This window comes from Rhinolophus ferrumequinum, chromosome 9 (genome assembly GCF_004115265.2).
Source record: "Rhinolophus ferrumequinum isolate MPI-CBG mRhiFer1 chromosome 9, mRhiFer1_v1.p, whole genome shotgun sequence".
Taxonomy (NCBI): Eukaryota; Metazoa; Chordata; class Mammalia; order Chiroptera; family Rhinolophidae; genus Rhinolophus; species Rhinolophus ferrumequinum.
The window spans coordinates 15,757,335-15,774,216 of record NC_046292.1 but is presented as its reverse complement, the minus strand read 5'-3'; the positions used below and the strand labels follow the sequence as shown (position 1 = coordinate 15,774,216).

Here is a 16,882-nt window from a genome sequence, read left to right as displayed (position 1 = left end):
TAGATGCTGCACTGCAACTTGACCGCAGTGCACCTTGGGTGGTCTCAGGCTAATATTTTTTTTTTTCAGGAGGAATGTTTCTGAGTGTGGATTTTATAAATAAGCCAGTTTTTTCTTTTGTTTTGTCTTAAAGAGATGAAAAAAGGTTAAAAATAAGAGTGGGAGAAGACTTGGAAGTTGGATTTGTGGGAAGTACACGAATGTGTATCCCAAATGACTGTTCTAGAAGAGGAAATGCTTTGTTAGGTCTGTATAGGGTGGCACAATAGTGTGGCATTCTTCTGGTACTATTGCGAAGAACAAGGGACTATAAGGAAGTTCAAAGTTCATAGTTAGTTTCCACCTTTGGAAAAGCGCTGAGTTGCCCCAGGGCCCGAGAGGAGGAGAGCTACTGGGGACAGGGTTTCTGGCTTCCTTGGAACTCCCACTTCCTGGTGGTGTGATGGGAGCCAGCTCTCTCAGCGCTTTGTGACTAAAACGTCTGCAGTTTAAGGCTTGATTTGTTTGTCTTCATTTCTGGGAGTTTGTTTCCTTGCAAGATGTCACTTCAACCTTAGAACAGAACAACGATGAAGGTAGGACGTAACTCTTTGATTATGAATCTGACCCCAGAGCCGGCTCAATGGCTGTGTTGGAAGGTGATAAAGTACAGTCTGGTTCTGTGCTGGGAACCGTGCACCCGGCTGCTCTGCTGTGAGTGGGTGGGGCTCCTTCCATTCCTGCCTGAATGACAAGCATTTAGCTGACTTCCTCATCATGCCCTGTCTTGTCCTTCTTTTTTTTTTCTTTGCTTTTCATTATTCTTTGCTGAAGCTCAGCCCATCTTCCAGTTGTGGCTCTACACACGGCAGCAGCTGGAAAGCTTTGTACGTGTTTGTTATTGGCAAAGAAACTTGACAAGCTTGAGTTAGGAAAGTGGTTAGGTCTCTTGCTCTGTTTACAGGGTTGGGGTGAGGAGTGGGGAAGCTGGGGGATGCGGGCAGATTTGGATCCAATAAAACACTAGCCTGGATTAAGTATTGGAGGAAATGGAAGTTTGGGTTGCTGACAGGACAAAAATATTTGAGGAATGCTCCTGATTTGATAAATAGGTTATTTTTAGTTTGCAGGAAAAGAGGAGTTTCATCAGCGTAGTGGAATCTTGCAGTTGTGTTTGTCACCTAAACTAATCGGTCTAGGCTTGTGCCAGGAAAGTGTCAGGTGGCAAGCTGATTTCCTCCTAAACTGTAGTGCTGCCGGGCTTCACTCCTGCAGTCCTGTGGCTGGGCCTTGGTAGTGGCGGGTAACTGGGGGGAGACGGTGAGCTGCTGCGGGTGGAGATGCTCGTGGAGGAGCCAGAATGGCAGAGAATGGCATGGTGCCATCATGCCTGCCCTGGGGCTCCAGACCTCTGCTGTAGATGGAACGGGGGGGGGGGGCTTCCACCCAGTGTTCCCTTTTGGGGTCCCAAGCATGACTTTGGGTGGAACTGCCTTAGAGGCTGATTTGCAGTGTTAGCAATTAAGTTGGCATTTCCTACCCTTCTCCCTTGGTTCTTGCTTATTTTACTCTACCGTAAGTGATTTTTAATGGATTTGAAGCTCTCAGCACACCTTTGTTGAATGCTCTCGCTCACAGATATGCCTGGTATCATTCATTGTAGGTGCTGAGTGTCCTTTGGTGTTTGTTTCTTAGAGACTCTAGAGTTTATATATGTATTCTGTTGAAGAATGTCAACTTGTTGATTACTTAAGGTACGGTCATTTTTAATTCTGGGAAAGGCAGTTTATATAAATTACTTGGTCAGTAAAACATGTTTAGTTCAATTTTGGTTTGGGTACTCTGTGCTCATTTATCTTCCTGACTAGAAGACGTGAGCTTTGCGGAATTTGCAGTGGTGTGGGGAAAACAATCGACAGTAGGAATTACTGAAGAAAATATAAAAACAGCTACAAACTCAATCAGCTGTATGAACTACCGGGTGGCGCGGGGCTACTTGGTGGGGAGGGTTTGCAGTTTGTTTCCTGCTGCGGCAAGTTTTGCTCTTACTCCTTCAGCCTTCCTTTTACACAACGATATTAGCCAGTCGTTTTTGAGTGTGACTGGTTTGTAGTCTCGGGATTTTTCTCCTTGGGCTGGCCTTAAATAATCTGTATAAGTGATTCTGATGGGTCCAAGGAAAACCGAAAAGGTAGGTAGTCAGCTCAAAACGCAAAGCAGCTAGTGACGGAGCCATCCCATGTCATTTGGAGCAGCCAGGGGAGTGGGGGTGGTGGTCCTATTTCTCTTCTGGGCACTGAAGAAAGAGGCGACACATGAAAGCCCTCCTTCAGTTGCTTTTGGCTTGTCTTAGGTCAGCAAATTATTTAAATAAGAGCCTCAGTATCTCCGTGTATAAAGTGGATTTGATAATAACCTCCTCATAGAGTTGTTGTGAGAATTAATTGAGAGATGGGAGTAAAAGCACTTTGAACTATGAAATAATAGATAAGCATTAGATATTTTTGTGAGGTATATTATTTATGGAGGAGGAGTCACGGGTTTTTGAGGCCTCTGGCAGGACACCTCCAGGGAGCCTTTCTGATGATTCTGGATATCCTAGAATCTGGACTTCCTTCAGTTGGTGTTAGTAAGGAAAATAATATTATTCAGTGTTATTGGAAAAGGGGTGTCTGTGTGGGAGATGAATTATTCTTTCTTGTAAGTCTCTGTAAGTGAACCTTACATAAATGAGGCACTCAAGATTTTCAGCTGCTTAGCCATTGAACATTTACTGAACCATTACTATGTGCCAAGTTAGTTCTGTGCATGTGCTTGGATTCAGAGCTGCAATACAAAATCCTGGCCTTTTAAGAGCTCAAGGTTTGGTGGGAGGAGATAAACAAGTAGGTAATTATAATACAGAACGGTTGTGCTATGCTAGAGGTAAACCTGGGGTCTTTCAAAAGGGCCTGTTCTTACTTGACTCCTCTGAATTCCTCTCCAGATTTCGTTTACAAGCTGAGATCTTAGTGTGGTCTGGAGAAAGGAAGCAGTTTGCCTAATTTCACAACCGTAGTTAGTCAGTAATAAAGCTAGAACTAAAATCTGAGCTGGCCCTGTCAGCTATGTTCTTCCTCCATCAGCACTCGCCTTGCCTTTCCTTCCTCGCCCTGGTTCCTGACTCATTTCAAAGTGGTGCCTCTCTCTCTGCTCCATCACCTCTTCAAGCTTCTGTTATTACCTCGTCTCACAGTTCCTGTTGCAGCGGAAGTAGGACGACCTGGGAGTCTTAAGTTGGAGCTCGCAGAGGTAGAAGAATGGTTCTTAGCCTTGGCTGCACGTTAGAATCGCTTATGGAGCTTGTGTAAAATACCGATACCTAAGATTCTGATTTTTACTCCCATATTTATTTGGTCATTATTGAGATTGATCTACAGTAAAATACATACAATTTTCAGAAAATATTCAGTGAATATTTATATATACATTCATGTATATATATCTTGATGCATACATATCACATCAAGATATGCTTGAGATCAAGATACAGAACATTTCCAGGACTCCAGACGGGTCTCGCACAAGCTCCATATGCGTCTTTAAATACAGACATTTTCTCACATAAGCATACTGCTATTATCAAATTTAATGAAATTAACCAATCCTTAATAATCTAATTCCTAGGTCATAACCAGATTTCCTTGATCATCTCAAAAATGTCCCTGTAGTTAGTTTGCTAGAATAAGAATCCGACCAGAGTCCACACTACGCACATTATGTTTAAATTTCTTTCCCTCTTCCCCTATTCCTCCTTTCTCATATCATGGACTCATTGTAGAAATTGGGTCAGTTGTCAGAGAGTAGTGGTAGTTTTGCAAGTTTCCCAGGTTTTTCTAATATTTTGTCAGCGTTGAAAACCCTCAAATAGAATATATCACAGGACTGTTCTTAAAGAGAGGGTGAAGGGTAAGGGATAAAATTAAATAATTTGTGGGTGATTGAAGCTATCACGACAGATTAGAGCAGGACGGACTCTTATACAGTAGAAGGGGAAGGTGACAGTCACAATGGTGGTATGTGTGCCCCAAGGAAGAGGGAGAACCAGTCACTAAGTTCTCATTTGTCTGTCTCAGTCTCACGTTATCGTGTGACTCTTCTTACTGGGACTTCAGCAGTGGGTTTTCTAACCTTAGAATCAAATCAAAGCCTGACCAGAAAAAGCAGATGTGATTTCTTCCCTGTTGAAGTTCTTTTCTTATAGAACTGTAGACCATGAGATTTTAAAAAGATGAGCTGAACAAAATTAGAAATGGGAAAATAGGTCATTCACAGCAATGGGGATATTCAAGGTTTAATGAAAAGAAAACTTGAAGGGATGAAAAGATGAAGTCTGCACACAGCATGGGGGGAAATGTACAAATACCCACGTGGGTCAGAGGCCGATGTGTCCCCAGGTAGGGCACAGCGAAGTGTGACAGGTGATGGTGTCCTACCCTGGGAAGCCCAGGGGTCATTCCTCCTGTGTGTGCCCAGCGCCTTCTAGCGATTACCATCATAGCACTCCATTCCCTTTGTCTGCTAGGGCCACAGTGTCCGAATCATCGAATTGTGAGTAACTCATCAGATGAAAGTGCTCAACAGTTTGTGGGAAAGTGTGCTACTGAAGTGGTGTGTCCAGTTCAGGACACCTGGGGAAGGTCAGAGGAGCTGCGGCACGGGGTCTTAGGCCCTACTGTGGGGTCATAGAATGTTGGCCCCAGAAGGGCCCTCGGACTTCACCCCACGCCCCATTCTTAGGCTTTTTGTTACAGAGAATTTCAAACATATACAAAAGGAAGCTTCATGATGAACTCCCACATCCTCCAGTATCAGCAGTTACGAATTCATGGCCAGTCTTGTTTCATCTGTAGCCTCGTCCACTTATCCCCAATCCTGTATTATTTTGAAGCAAATTTCAGACATCCTATGATTTCATCTGTAACATTTCAATATGTATCTTTGAAAGTTCAGAACCTTTGAAATTAAAGAAAAAGACACAATTTTAATATCACATCAAAAATTTAGTAAGAATTCTTTACTATTATCAAACTCTCCAGTCATTTAAATTTCAGTTGTTTCATCAGTGTAATGATTCTGTTTTGTTTTTTTACAGTTTGTTTGAATCAGGACCCAGTTAAGGTCCATACATTGTGATTGGTAGGTCTTTTAAGAATCTTTTAATGCATAGGTTTTCTCTTCCCCTTTTAAATATATAGGGTATCTTAGTTGTATGTTGCTGCATAAAATTTAGTAGCGTAAAACAATACATTATTATGTCACAGTCTCTGTGGGTTAGGAACGCGGGCATGGCTTAGCTGGGTCCCCTGCTTTCGGGTCTTGTACTGGCTGCAAATAAGATGTCAGCCAGGGCTGCAGGCACCTCAAGATGTGGTTGGGGAAGGACCAGCTTCCCGAGTTCACACAGTGGTTGCTGGGAGGATCCAGTTTCTCGCGGGCATTGGACGGAGGGCCTCAGTTCCTGCAGGTTGGTGGAGGGAGGCCACCTTCATTCCATCCCTTGCCACATGGGCCCCTTCAGCATAGTAGCTAGTGTCCTCCAAGCAAGCAAGAGCCGACGAGAGAGTGGCAGTGAGAAGGAACTCACCGTCTTTTACACCTAATCTCAGAGTGACCTCTCCTACCTCTTGCCCTGTTGTCTTCATTAGGCAAAAGTCGTCAGCTCCAGCCCACCCATAAGGGGGGGTGGCACACAGAGCATGTGGGGGTCACTGGGAGCCACGGTAGAGATTGCCGCACTCTAGAGTCCAGGTCTGTCTGCTGGCTATCAAAATATTTGCCTTTTTACCATATTATTGACGCCACTGGGGAGAAAAAGGCCCCCCAACTCCTGCATTTCATTGGCCTCTATCAGTGTGATAACTCTGTCATGGAATGTCCTTCTGTGACCCACTGGTAGATGTCAGTAACCAAAGCTGGTTGTTAAAAATCGTAGGTGGGATAGGTTCATTGGTTTTGTGCTTTTTCACCTTGATCAAGAAAAGAACTCGTCACCGGTTCTTTAAAAAAATGTGGACGATGTGTTTCACACTGTGCCAGGCGTATGGAGGCACAAAAGGAGCACAAAAGAATAAGAAGATAGGCTGTAATTGTCATGTGGTATGGACAGTAAGTGCGAAAAATTAGAAATGAGCATTGAGTCAATTCAACCAATACTTGTGAGTCCTTTCTGTGTGCAAATCTCCACGTTAGTGGTGTGTGGAATGTAAACGTCCGTGAGACAACTTCCTGCCCTCTCCTTAGGAGGTGATGTAAAGCCGTGATGCTAAGGAGACTGGACAGTGCTCGGGTGGAGATACGGGAGCGTGGGATGGAGACTGGAATGTTAGAGCCAAAACATAACCCTGAGAGATCATCAGGACAAGTGACCTTTACCGTTTTGGGGACATGGAGCCATTTGGTCAGAGAAGCTCAAGAAACCTCACTAAGAAAAGGGAATCAAGTGAAATTAGAAAGAACGTACATTGTCCAGCTGCTGGGGACAGGAGGACTTGAGGGGGACATAGGTGGCCTTGGACAGTACTCCAGAACCGAGGGCTTTCTCAGTAAAACTTACGCCTACACTGGCCTACAGTAGACTCTGTCACTGCTCTGTGTGCCTGTAATATACCAATAACCATGTTTTATAGTGTACAAAGTACTTCCACGTACCATTATTTCATTTGATCCTTACAACCTTGCAGTCAAAACCTATTGTTTCTATTTCACAAATGTGGAAACTGCTCAGAATTGCAGTGATTCTGCAAGGGTCACAGAACCAGTAAATCAGAGTGACAAGACTAGGATTCAGGGTTCCTTGGCCCTTTGTACTGCTGCACGCGTGTGTGTGTGTGTGTGTGTGTGTGTGTGTGTGTGTATGCTTGCTGTTTTGTTTTGTTTGTTTTTCATACTGCGGACATTGACTTGAGACTTGTCAGCATGACGTTCTGAAAGAATGAAATGAAGAGACACAGCGATGGCTATAGGAAGGAACTGGATGGGGAGCTGCGGGAACCTGGCAGGGAGCCTGACCCTTTCTTCTGCCTCTGGTGTCCTTCCTGCCCTTTCTGATGCTGCCTGGTTAAACCTCTGGCTGCAGCCACCCAGCCACCCACCCTCTTAGTACTTCTTTAAAGTTATTTCTGCTGGAACTGAGCAAGTTATTTTTCAAGGTTTCTTTCCCAAGGGCTCCGTGGGAAAGGAACTAAATAAAAGGGAACTAAATAAAAGGGAAGGAGAAACTAAATAAAAATGTGCAGGGGATGTAAGGCTTAATCAGAACGGTGATGAGAAGAACACTGAATTAACATTTATAGAATATATTTTATGTCAGGCCTTATGTGCTTAGGCACTTCATATGTATTGTCATATAAGCTTTATATCAGCCCCATGAAGTTTAGATATTATAATCTCTATATGCACTTGAAGAAGCTGAGATTGTGGAGTTGAATCACCTAAAGTCATGTGACTGAATTATAGTGGGAACTCAGATTCCCTGGCTTCCGAGCCCACGTGTGCTCTTTCCATTACAGAACATTGCCTGGGCAGCAGGCAGTGCGGAATAGAGACGAAGAGACGTTCTCTAGAGGCCATGAAATGGAAAGGAGCTTCTTGGTAGAGGTAGAACAACAATGCCGCCCCCAAAATGTGCATTCAAATTAAAATGGCCGCAGAAAACCTTTAAACTCCGTCCCTCTAGTACGCACAGCCCCGTGTTCTGTTCCTGACAGCACCAAGGAAAGGTGTGGAGAAGGGCGTTTTTATCTTCCATTGTGGTAAGGGAGATGAGATGTATGTGTTATATAAACAAAAGCTTCTAGATGGATCCTCGGGGGACGTATGAATCGGTCCGAGGGAAGTGGCATTCTGAGTCAGGTGTGAGGGTACAAAGGTGTGAAACCTTTGGGCGACTTACAGCTCGTACAGGCTGTAGCTCTAGGATGTCCCTCCATTCAACAGAAACAGACACAGCAACTCTTCCTTCGCCCAGCATTCTCTTTAATCTATCACCTTTGCTTTGAAACAGCCAGACTTTTCTAAAAAGCCGTCTGCATTCACCGCCTCCGTTTACTCAGCCTGCTCCCATCTGGCTTCTGCCCCTATCGTTTCACTGTAACGCCACCTTATCTAATATAACGTCACTAATATAACGTCCTCCACGAAGCTGAATTCAGCTGACATTGTCAATCTTTAATTTTTAAGATTTAAGCTGACATGCTTGACTACTCCTTCCTTCCATAAAGAAACTCTCTTCTTTTAGCCACAGTGACATAACACTTATTCTTCCTCTGTTGTTTTTACGGGCGCATCCTTTCTACAGCTATTAAATGTTCTGCTCTCCCTGGCCCTCCTCTCTTCTCCCTGGGTGATCTCATCTACCCCACTGGTGTTAGTAACCACACCTCTGTGCCCGTGACTCATAAATTTATGTCCCTAGCCCAGGTCGTTCCCCCAGGTCATGCCAAAGACCCCTCTGTGGTCAGCCAGGCGCTGTTCTAGGTGCTGGGACATAAAGATGAGCTGGACAGAATGTGGGCATAGGCGTGGGGAGGCGGAGACAAGAAGTAAAAAAATGAACAAAATATCCGTTAAGGTTAAGTGCTCGGGTGAGCGAGTGTAAATCAGGGCGCTGTTGTTAGAGGTTGAGTTACTTTATATCGGCTGGTCAAGTTTTTACGGAGGTGTTAAAGGGCGCAGATTGAACACAGTGTGTGCAAGAAACAGGAAGTGAGGAAGGGACCTGGTGGGAGATGAGGGCAGAGAGGTGATTGGGGCCACATCCTATAGGGCCTTGGAAGCTATGGTGTGGACTTTGGATTATTCTAAGGGAAAGGGAAAGCCTTTAGAAGTGTTTCGTTGTTTTTAAGCAGGATAGAGTCTTGATCTGATTCACTTTTTAGAAATTGAATTTGCCTATTTGGGGAACGCTCTGTCTGGGGACGGTTGGTAGCAGGCACGCTTAAGGAGTCTATGGTAAGTCGGTGGGGTGAGAATCCAGTAGCTTGGACTCACTGGAGTCCTAACTAGGCGATGGAAAGAGCAGAAGAACCGATGCAGGAAAATTTGGAAATTGAGTTGATTAGACTTGCTGATGAATTTTCATGTGCAGTGTGAGGGACAGGAAAATCCAGAAGGATTCCAGGTCTGCGGCCTGGGCAGTTGGATGAATGGTGGTGCAGTGAAGGGAGATAGGGAAGGATTCAGAGAAGCCTGGGTTTGGGGAGAGAAGGTTGGAGGGTGAATATCATCAAGAATATGAGACTGTGTGGCTTTGTGATGTTTGTTAGACGTCTCAGTAGGTGTCAGGTAGGCTGTTGGAAGTGCTTCTGGAGCTCAGGGGGATCAGCGCAGGAGGTAAACATTGGGAAGTCATTAACATGAAAAAGGATGGGACGGGATGAGATTACCCAAGGAAGGGCGGCTGCAGATAAAGAGAAGAGGTCTCAGGACTGGCAGAGAAGGCGCCAGCACAGAAGACTCAGGATGAGCCAGGGGAGGAGGAAGGAGGTCAGGAAAGTATGATATCCGGGAACCGAGGAAGACAGTGTTTCCATGGAGAAAGAGCTGTTCTTTGTCTTAAGTGATGTTTTGAGTTCAAAGAAGTGTGACCATGGAATTTGGGCCTTGACCATGAAGAGCCGTTTCAGTGGAATGTCGAGGACAGAAGCCTGACTGGAGTGAACCGGGGGAAGAGGAGGAAGGAAATGAAGAGTAGAGACTGCTCTCCCAGGAGGCCTTGCTGTAAAGAGAAGCAGAGACGTTGCGGCTGAGGGAGCTGGAAGGAGGGGTTCAGAAAGAGCTTATTGTTTCTGTTTTTTTTTTTTTTTTGGTTTTTAAGATGGGAATTTCTAGAATCTCACTTCTCAGAGGTGGCCTCTGGGTCAACCTGGGAACCTGGTGGAAGTACAGACTCAGGCCTTACCCCAGACCTGCATTGTAATGAGACCCCAGCTGACGTGTGCGCACATTCCAGTTTGAGAAGCCCTTTCTAGAGGGCACTTGGCAAGCTGCCTGCGATGCAGGACCAGTTGATGGTTTCCTAATCTGTCCAGGACCTCCATGTGGTCCCACTATGTCTGATTTGTACGTAGTCCACTCCACATGTGACTTGAGTTCATCAACACTCTTACTGGTTTGGACCCTGTTGGAGAAGTCCGCGGACCATGTGCGTGGATGTGGCCGCATTGTCAGCGTGCTGCACAGACGTCTAAATGCTTCCTCTCGGTCCCTGGTCTGAGCCAGTGGTGGTTTGTGGGCCGCGCTTTGAGCACCATGTTTGTATGCTGACGGGCATGAGTCTAGAGAGAAAAACGGTGACGTAAGAGACAGTGGGGATGTTTGCACCTGAAGATAAGAGGGAATTGGCTCCATAACAGATAGCAAAGTTGTACTTTATATACCAACGAAGACTCTTCCTTCTAACAGGGAAAGCAGAGGGCTGGTATGTTGTTAGATTTGGAGTTGGGAAGGCGATGGCCTGAATGTTGCTTCTCGGTGGCAGTTATTAGCTGATAGGGGCTGGAGGGTTATTGAGAGAGAAAGATGTGAAAGGATCACTTTGAAGAGTAGGACGTGAACCTACTAAGGGAGATGTCACAGGATGCTGGCAGCGCCGAGGGACCTGTTTGGAATTTGTGGGGATACATTTAAAATAACCAGTCAATGGGGAGCATGCGGGAGCTTGACCATATGGCGTCACTTTGGCTCACATAAACTCTTAATGAAGAAAACAACAAAACTAAAACACCAGCCAATGTAGTTGTATTTCTCTAGAGACACAACTTCCGTAGTTTACAACTTAGCTGCTTGGTGTAGGCCTGGAGTGGTGGTTAGTTCGGTTTATTGAGGAGAAGTTGTACTAGTTGAATATGAAGAAGGGCGGCGGGGGGGCGGGGATGTGAAGTAAAGGTGTTTGCAAGGGACCGATTGTGAGGGAAGCCAGAACACGAAGGGGGAGCATGTAATTCGTTAAATTACGTAACCTCTTTCCTCTTGTAAGATGGGGAATGACAGGATCTGTTGCACAGAGTTGTTAAAAAGATGAAATTAATTCCTATAAAGTGCCTAGAACAGTGGCTGGTACATAGCGAGTGCCCTGTAGGTACCCAGTATTGTTGGCTGTATTTCCATCGTCCTTCCTGGACCACGGAACCAGCCTCCTCGCTGCTCTCTGGGCATCATTCTTACCTCCTTCCATCTACTGTCCCTACTGAAGCCAAAGAGATCTTTGTAACACACATCTTATCCTTCTTTCACACTTAAATGACTTCCTGTACCTCTTTGGCTAAAGACCCACATCTGTAATTTGGCCTCTAATGGCCTGGCTCTCTCCATACCTCTCCAGCGTTGCCTCATGCCGTCGGCTTGACTCCCCTTCTTTGGTCCCCAGAGAGATCTCCTTGAGTTCCTCAAGCTCACCAGGTCCCTCGTCTCTATTTGGAACGTTCTCACCACTAGTGGGAGCCTTCTTAGATCTCCCTCAGCGGGTAGGTTCCATCAATTGCATTTTATATAATTTCTATTTAATAGTATGATCTTTCATCAATGTTTTTTTCTGTTGCGTTGTACAGTAAATGCCACAAGACAGGTCTTTCTACTCACTGTTTTATCCCGTGTTTAACTCATAGCTTGATGCACTGTAGTCATTCAGTATTTGGAGGGATGAGAGAGAGAGAGAGAGAGAGAGAGAGAGAGAGAGATATTGATTCATTAGTCTTATGCAGGCTTGTGGTGTTTGGGCTGTGGATCAGGACCGACTTTCTTGTAAGATCTGAGATAATTCCTTAGGGAGGTGGTATAATGGGGAGAAGAAAGCAAATTCTGGGGCACAAATACCTAGGCGAGAATCCACTGATCCAGTTATGTGACTTTGAGCCTCTGTTTCTTCCTCATTTATGAAATAGACACAAGGTCGTCTACCTGATGGGTTACTGTGAGATTAAGTTAGGCAAGAAAAGCTCTTCTGGTGCCTTTCTTCTAAGGGTCATTGCTGTGACTTGCTGTTTCGCCCTATCGGCCATTACCTGGTTTAATCCTTGTGGCCCCTTGACACGGTGGTAGTGGTAAGACTTCTAGGGGTTAAAGGGAGCCCTCGTGTCCTTCTGATTCAGCCAGCTGTCTTAAAGCAGGTGAGTAACCCACACTGTTAGACACGTGGTTCTGTTGCTGTACCCCACAAACACGGGCTGATTGCAAGGAAGCCGAGTCTCAATTAGACACTACTTGTTAGAGAAAGAAACGAAAGCCAGGTGGCGGTCTGGGGCCTGCTTTTCCATAGATGCCGTAATCACAAGCCAGTCTTACCAATTGTTTATTAATAAGTGCTTCCAAAGTGCTTGAAAGTTTTTAAATCCTTTCCTTCCAATTCCAGTCTTGTTCGTACTCTTGGTTCTTCGTTAGGTAAGGTTTCTTTCGTAAGGTGGAAAAAACCCTGGAAGCTCAGAGATGAGATTACTGGATTCTAGTCCTGTCTCTGTTTCTGTAAGGTTCCTCTAAGGGTCACACGTCTCTTAGTGTGTTTGCTCGTCTGTCATATGGGGGATAAGAGTATCTGCCTTCTTATCCCGAGAGTTACATGGATAAAAAAGTTATCCTGGGAGAATTAGAAACAGAAAGACATTATTTCAGCAGTCCAGCATACATAGGTATTGCAATCTCTGTTATTAACACACTTTTGGAATTAATAAGAGTTTATTATGCTTAAAAAATTTTGAATAGCCGTATAAGCTTGAGCTGTTCTAACGAATCAAATGAATGGACTTGTCTCCACATCTGCCTTTTGAGACCTATTATTTATAGTTTCTCAAGGGCAGATGGAGGTAGTATGGATAAAGATGTCATTTTGTCTGACTTTTGTGTTCAGCTGATGAAACTGAGACCCAGAGAGTATAAAAAAAGACTTTCTCTGAGGTCCGACAGCGTGTTAGGGGCAGAACTCCCCGACCAAGGTTCTTTAAACTCAGGGGGCATCTCTTCTTTCTTCTTCTGTTCCCCACTTTAGTCAGAAAAGAGCACTTGCTCTGGATTCTCTTCCCTTGTGGGCAGGTGGGGTGAGAGGTGGGAGGAGGGGGATCCGAAAACGGCAGGGCTTACAGAAACCCACATGTCTTCAGCTGATGTTTCTTCCTCCACTTTTCCCTCGAGTGTCCTGAGCGCCAACATGCAGCGACCTGAGTGTGGGAAGCTGGTCAGTGATGGCATTTAGCTTAGCTGCTTTTACCAACCTCGGTGGCACTAGGCTGGCTCTCGTAAAGCTGCTGGCTCTCGTCAGCCCCAGACCCACCCCGTCCTGTCGTCAGCCCGTTTACCGGCTTGGCTTTTTGGGGGAAGAGACTGAATAGGACAGAAAAAAAACTTTAAAATCCCTTGTGGCTTTTCCCCTGAACACCCTAAGGATGCTGCCTTAGCAATTGCAGGGGAAATAAACCTGTCTCCTAGCTTCTCAATATACCCAGTGGGGCCGTAGATTTGACTCCTGGGTCTGTGGAGGTTAAGGTGTCTCGGGTTTAAGTTTTTATTCTGTCTTCTCATTTTCCACCTTCACACATTCTTCTTTGCTTATATCTGGATGACCTCAAGAGGTTAATTAGTAAATGAGGGGGCGCTGGTCCAACAGAATTGCAGGTAATGGTTTCTCTGTGATCCCTAGTCATTCTGGTTCTCTCTGAGGTCAGTTTTTCTGATAATAGAAAGTAAAGATATCACTGTGTACACTCAGCTGAAAGGTTTAAGGGTGGTTTTTCTAGAGACTGCAGAGTTATTGACCCAGAGTTATTTCGGTTCGGATAATTTCCATCGATCTGTCTTCAAGTTTCATTGACTCTTTCCTCTGTCGCCTCCATTCTGTTCGTAAGCTCATTCAGTGAATTTTTAAAATTTCAGATACTGCTTGTCTGTTTTAAGATTGCCACTTTAAAAAAATGCAGTTTCTCTGCTTAGCTACAATAGCTGCTTTAATATCCTTGTCTGCTAATCCCAACATCTGGCTCATCTTGGAATTGCCCTGTGTGCATTGTCTTTTCCTTTGCAGAGGGCTTAATTTTTCTACTTCTTGATGTAATTTGGGATTGTGTCCTGACCATGAATGAATGCGAATGTTCTATGTGGTTCTAACGCTCTGGTCTCTGTTGATGTTTTCATTTTAGTCGGCAAACTCTTGCCTCACCTGCTGTGGGTGGCAGTTCATATCTCAGCCTAGTTCTTCGTCCTTAGCCGAGGTCCTTGGGTTCTGCCCTGTGCATTGCAAGGTTCAGGGGTCAGCTAGAGATTTGGGCAGAGTTTACACGCAGGACCTGGGACTCGCCTTCTCTGGCTCTCTTCTTTCTTACTTCCCATTATCTGGCTGCTCTGGGCTCTGTCTTCTGGTTCCTCTGGATAGAAAGCCTAGGATTTGTTTTTTTAACCGGAACCTCAGCTGGACAACCCTTAGATCAAAGCTCCAACAGTGGGAATTCATCCCATGCTACCGTACTTCCCCGAAAATAAGACCGAGCCAGACTATCAGCTCTCATGCATCTTTTGGAGCAAAAATTAATATGAGACCCGGTCGTATTTTACTACAATATAAGACCAGGTCTATAATATAATAAATAATAATATAATATTAGTGTGGTATAATATAATGTAATTAGTATAATATGATATATATAATATATATAATGTACTTTATAATATACCGGGTCTTATATTAATTTTTGCTCCAAAACATGCACTAGAGCTGATTGTCTGGCTAGGTCTTATTTTCGGGGAAACACGGTAGTCCCTTCCAATTTTCGGCTTCTCTCCAAAATCTGCTAGCATTTTATCCAGTAGCAAAGTGTTTTGGGAACAAGAGCGATGCCCATCTGAGAGCACTGGCAGCTCCAGCGGCCCGTGAGGACGGCCGGGCGCATCTCCTCCGTGTGGCTGGTCGTCATCTCAGGTGGACCCAACCGTGTTCGCGTGACCTTGCTTTGCAGCTTTGGGCAGGTCTCTTCTGCCTGGGACCCGCTTTTTGCTCTTGAAAACGAGGCGATGGCCTCTCCGTGATCTGTGAGGGTTCTTTCATTTCTGCTGTTCCACAGACAGATGCGTGCGCTCGACACCACTGTCACCACCAACAGTGACAAGAAGCACAGAAAAGATGCCTGAGGGAAGTGGTGTGGGTGCGTCTGTCAGGGTGGAAAGGTCTCTGAAGGGGCAGCACTGAGGGGTTTGGGGGTGTGTCCTCAGCCTCTTGTTTGTGGGGACACAGCTGAGGGTGCAAGACGTGAATGACACTCAGAAGCAAAGGCAAGATGTCATTTGCTGCTTGCTCCCACCCTGAGAAATAAGCGGGGGAATGGAGACAGCTGAAAGCAAATCAGGGTCACGTGGAGTTCCTGTTTGTTGGAGTGTTGGCAGTGCATTCAATCCTGTTTGAAGAGAATAGGTCCCTGGGCCTTGGTCATTTGCTGGCAAACTGGGCAGTGCGGTGTGTGGTGGGGAGGGGGGCAGTAGCTGTCAGGAGGGGTGCTGCTTTCACTCTTAGGGCTGCAGAGTCCTCAGTGGAGATAGATCAGATTTATGTGGCCACTTCTTGGAGTTCAGAATTTGTATGTAGGAGTTCTAGTCTATGTAGAGGAAGGGTGTGTGTGTGTGTGTGTGTGTGTGTGTGTGTGTGTAAGGTGGGTGGGGAGGGGGCAGGAAACAGGTAGGTGATGGATGGGTGAGGGCTGGATAGGTCTGTGGACCAGTTCTGAAGCTGTTTGAAAAACGCTCACACTTAATTTACTTAGACTGACTCCTTTTTGGAAGTGTGTGTGGCAGGGAGGGAGAGCTAACGCTTCTCCCACACACCCACCCAGGCCATCCCTTGGGGCTGCCCCTGGGACAGATCCCTTTTTCCTACTTTTTTCTAGCTATTTTCATTGCTTATCAATAATTCTTTTCAGATCTTACTGGCTTGAAGTTTCAGGTCCTTACCTTGTTTAAAAAGCTGATTAAAAAAACTATCATTTTGTTATTTCTCCATCTTAATTGTAGCCTCCTACGTCTGTTGGGTGATAGAGGTAGGGGTGGATTCTATTCTGTGTATGTTACCGGTTTGGTGATGGAGAGGTGGAAATTAGATTAGAAGGACCAGAAGCCTTGGAAGGAAGTCAAAAGGTGGTCTGCAGGAGATGGAACGGAGGGATGGGTGGCTGTGATGAAAGAAGAAGGGCCCAGTTTGTAAGACCATGGACAAAAGTTTTGGCTTCACCACTAACTTAGAAGCCATCTTTCCATTCTTCCTCAAGACTAGGATAGACAAAAGTTTGACCCAGGTCTTCCACTTTAGTAACTCCTGTCTAATTTTAGGGGTAAGATTCAGCAGGTTATTAGGCTTTTCAGCTTTCCTGTAGAGAGAAGGCTCGTAACAAAACCAAAGGGTAACTTTGCAAACAGAGAAGCTGTATCTATTTGTAGTTCTGGGCGATACCGGGGTGGCTCGGGGCCCTTTTGAGGACCACCCCGTCTGGGAGGCCACCCAGCGGGAGTCAGCTTGGTGAAGTAGTTTTTGAGGTCAGACATACTTGGGTTTGAATCCTGCCTGCCATTTACTAGCAAGCCGTAAGCCCTTGGACAAGTCCCTTGACTGCTTGACATTTAGGTTCTTTATCTATAAGGGGGTAACATTGTATTGTTGTCTCATATGAAACATAAAATATGTTGCCCAGGGTGTGGTAGATACCCGACAGAGGCTCCCCCCGCTTACCCATCTTCCAGAACATCTTATTTTTAGTAGAATCTGACTTCAGCCCTAAGCCGTTGTGTGACTCACCCTTTCCAAGCTTCAGTTTCCTTCCTTAAAATGAGGGCATCGCACTAGTGGATTCTGAGATCCTTCCCCGCTGTAAGATGTCATATGAATTTTTAGACTGTTGAG

General features: G+C 45.3%; 1 protein-coding gene across 4 annotated transcripts in view; it reads left to right on the top strand.

Moving 5' to 3' along the window:
- Positions 1 to 16,882, top strand: part of LUZP1 (leucine zipper protein 1) — an 80,864-nt gene that overhangs the window by 37,732 nt on the left and 26,250 nt on the right. Inside the window, exon 1 of one of the 4 annotated variants that reach the window (XM_033115974.1) lies at positions 454 to 575. The exons of the other annotated variants lie outside the window; for them this stretch is intronic. The gene's annotated coding sequence lies outside the window, so the exon portion shown is untranslated. Of the gene's footprint in view, positions 1 to 453; positions 576 to 16,882 lie in introns of those variants that run through there. 4 annotated transcript variants of the gene reach the window in all.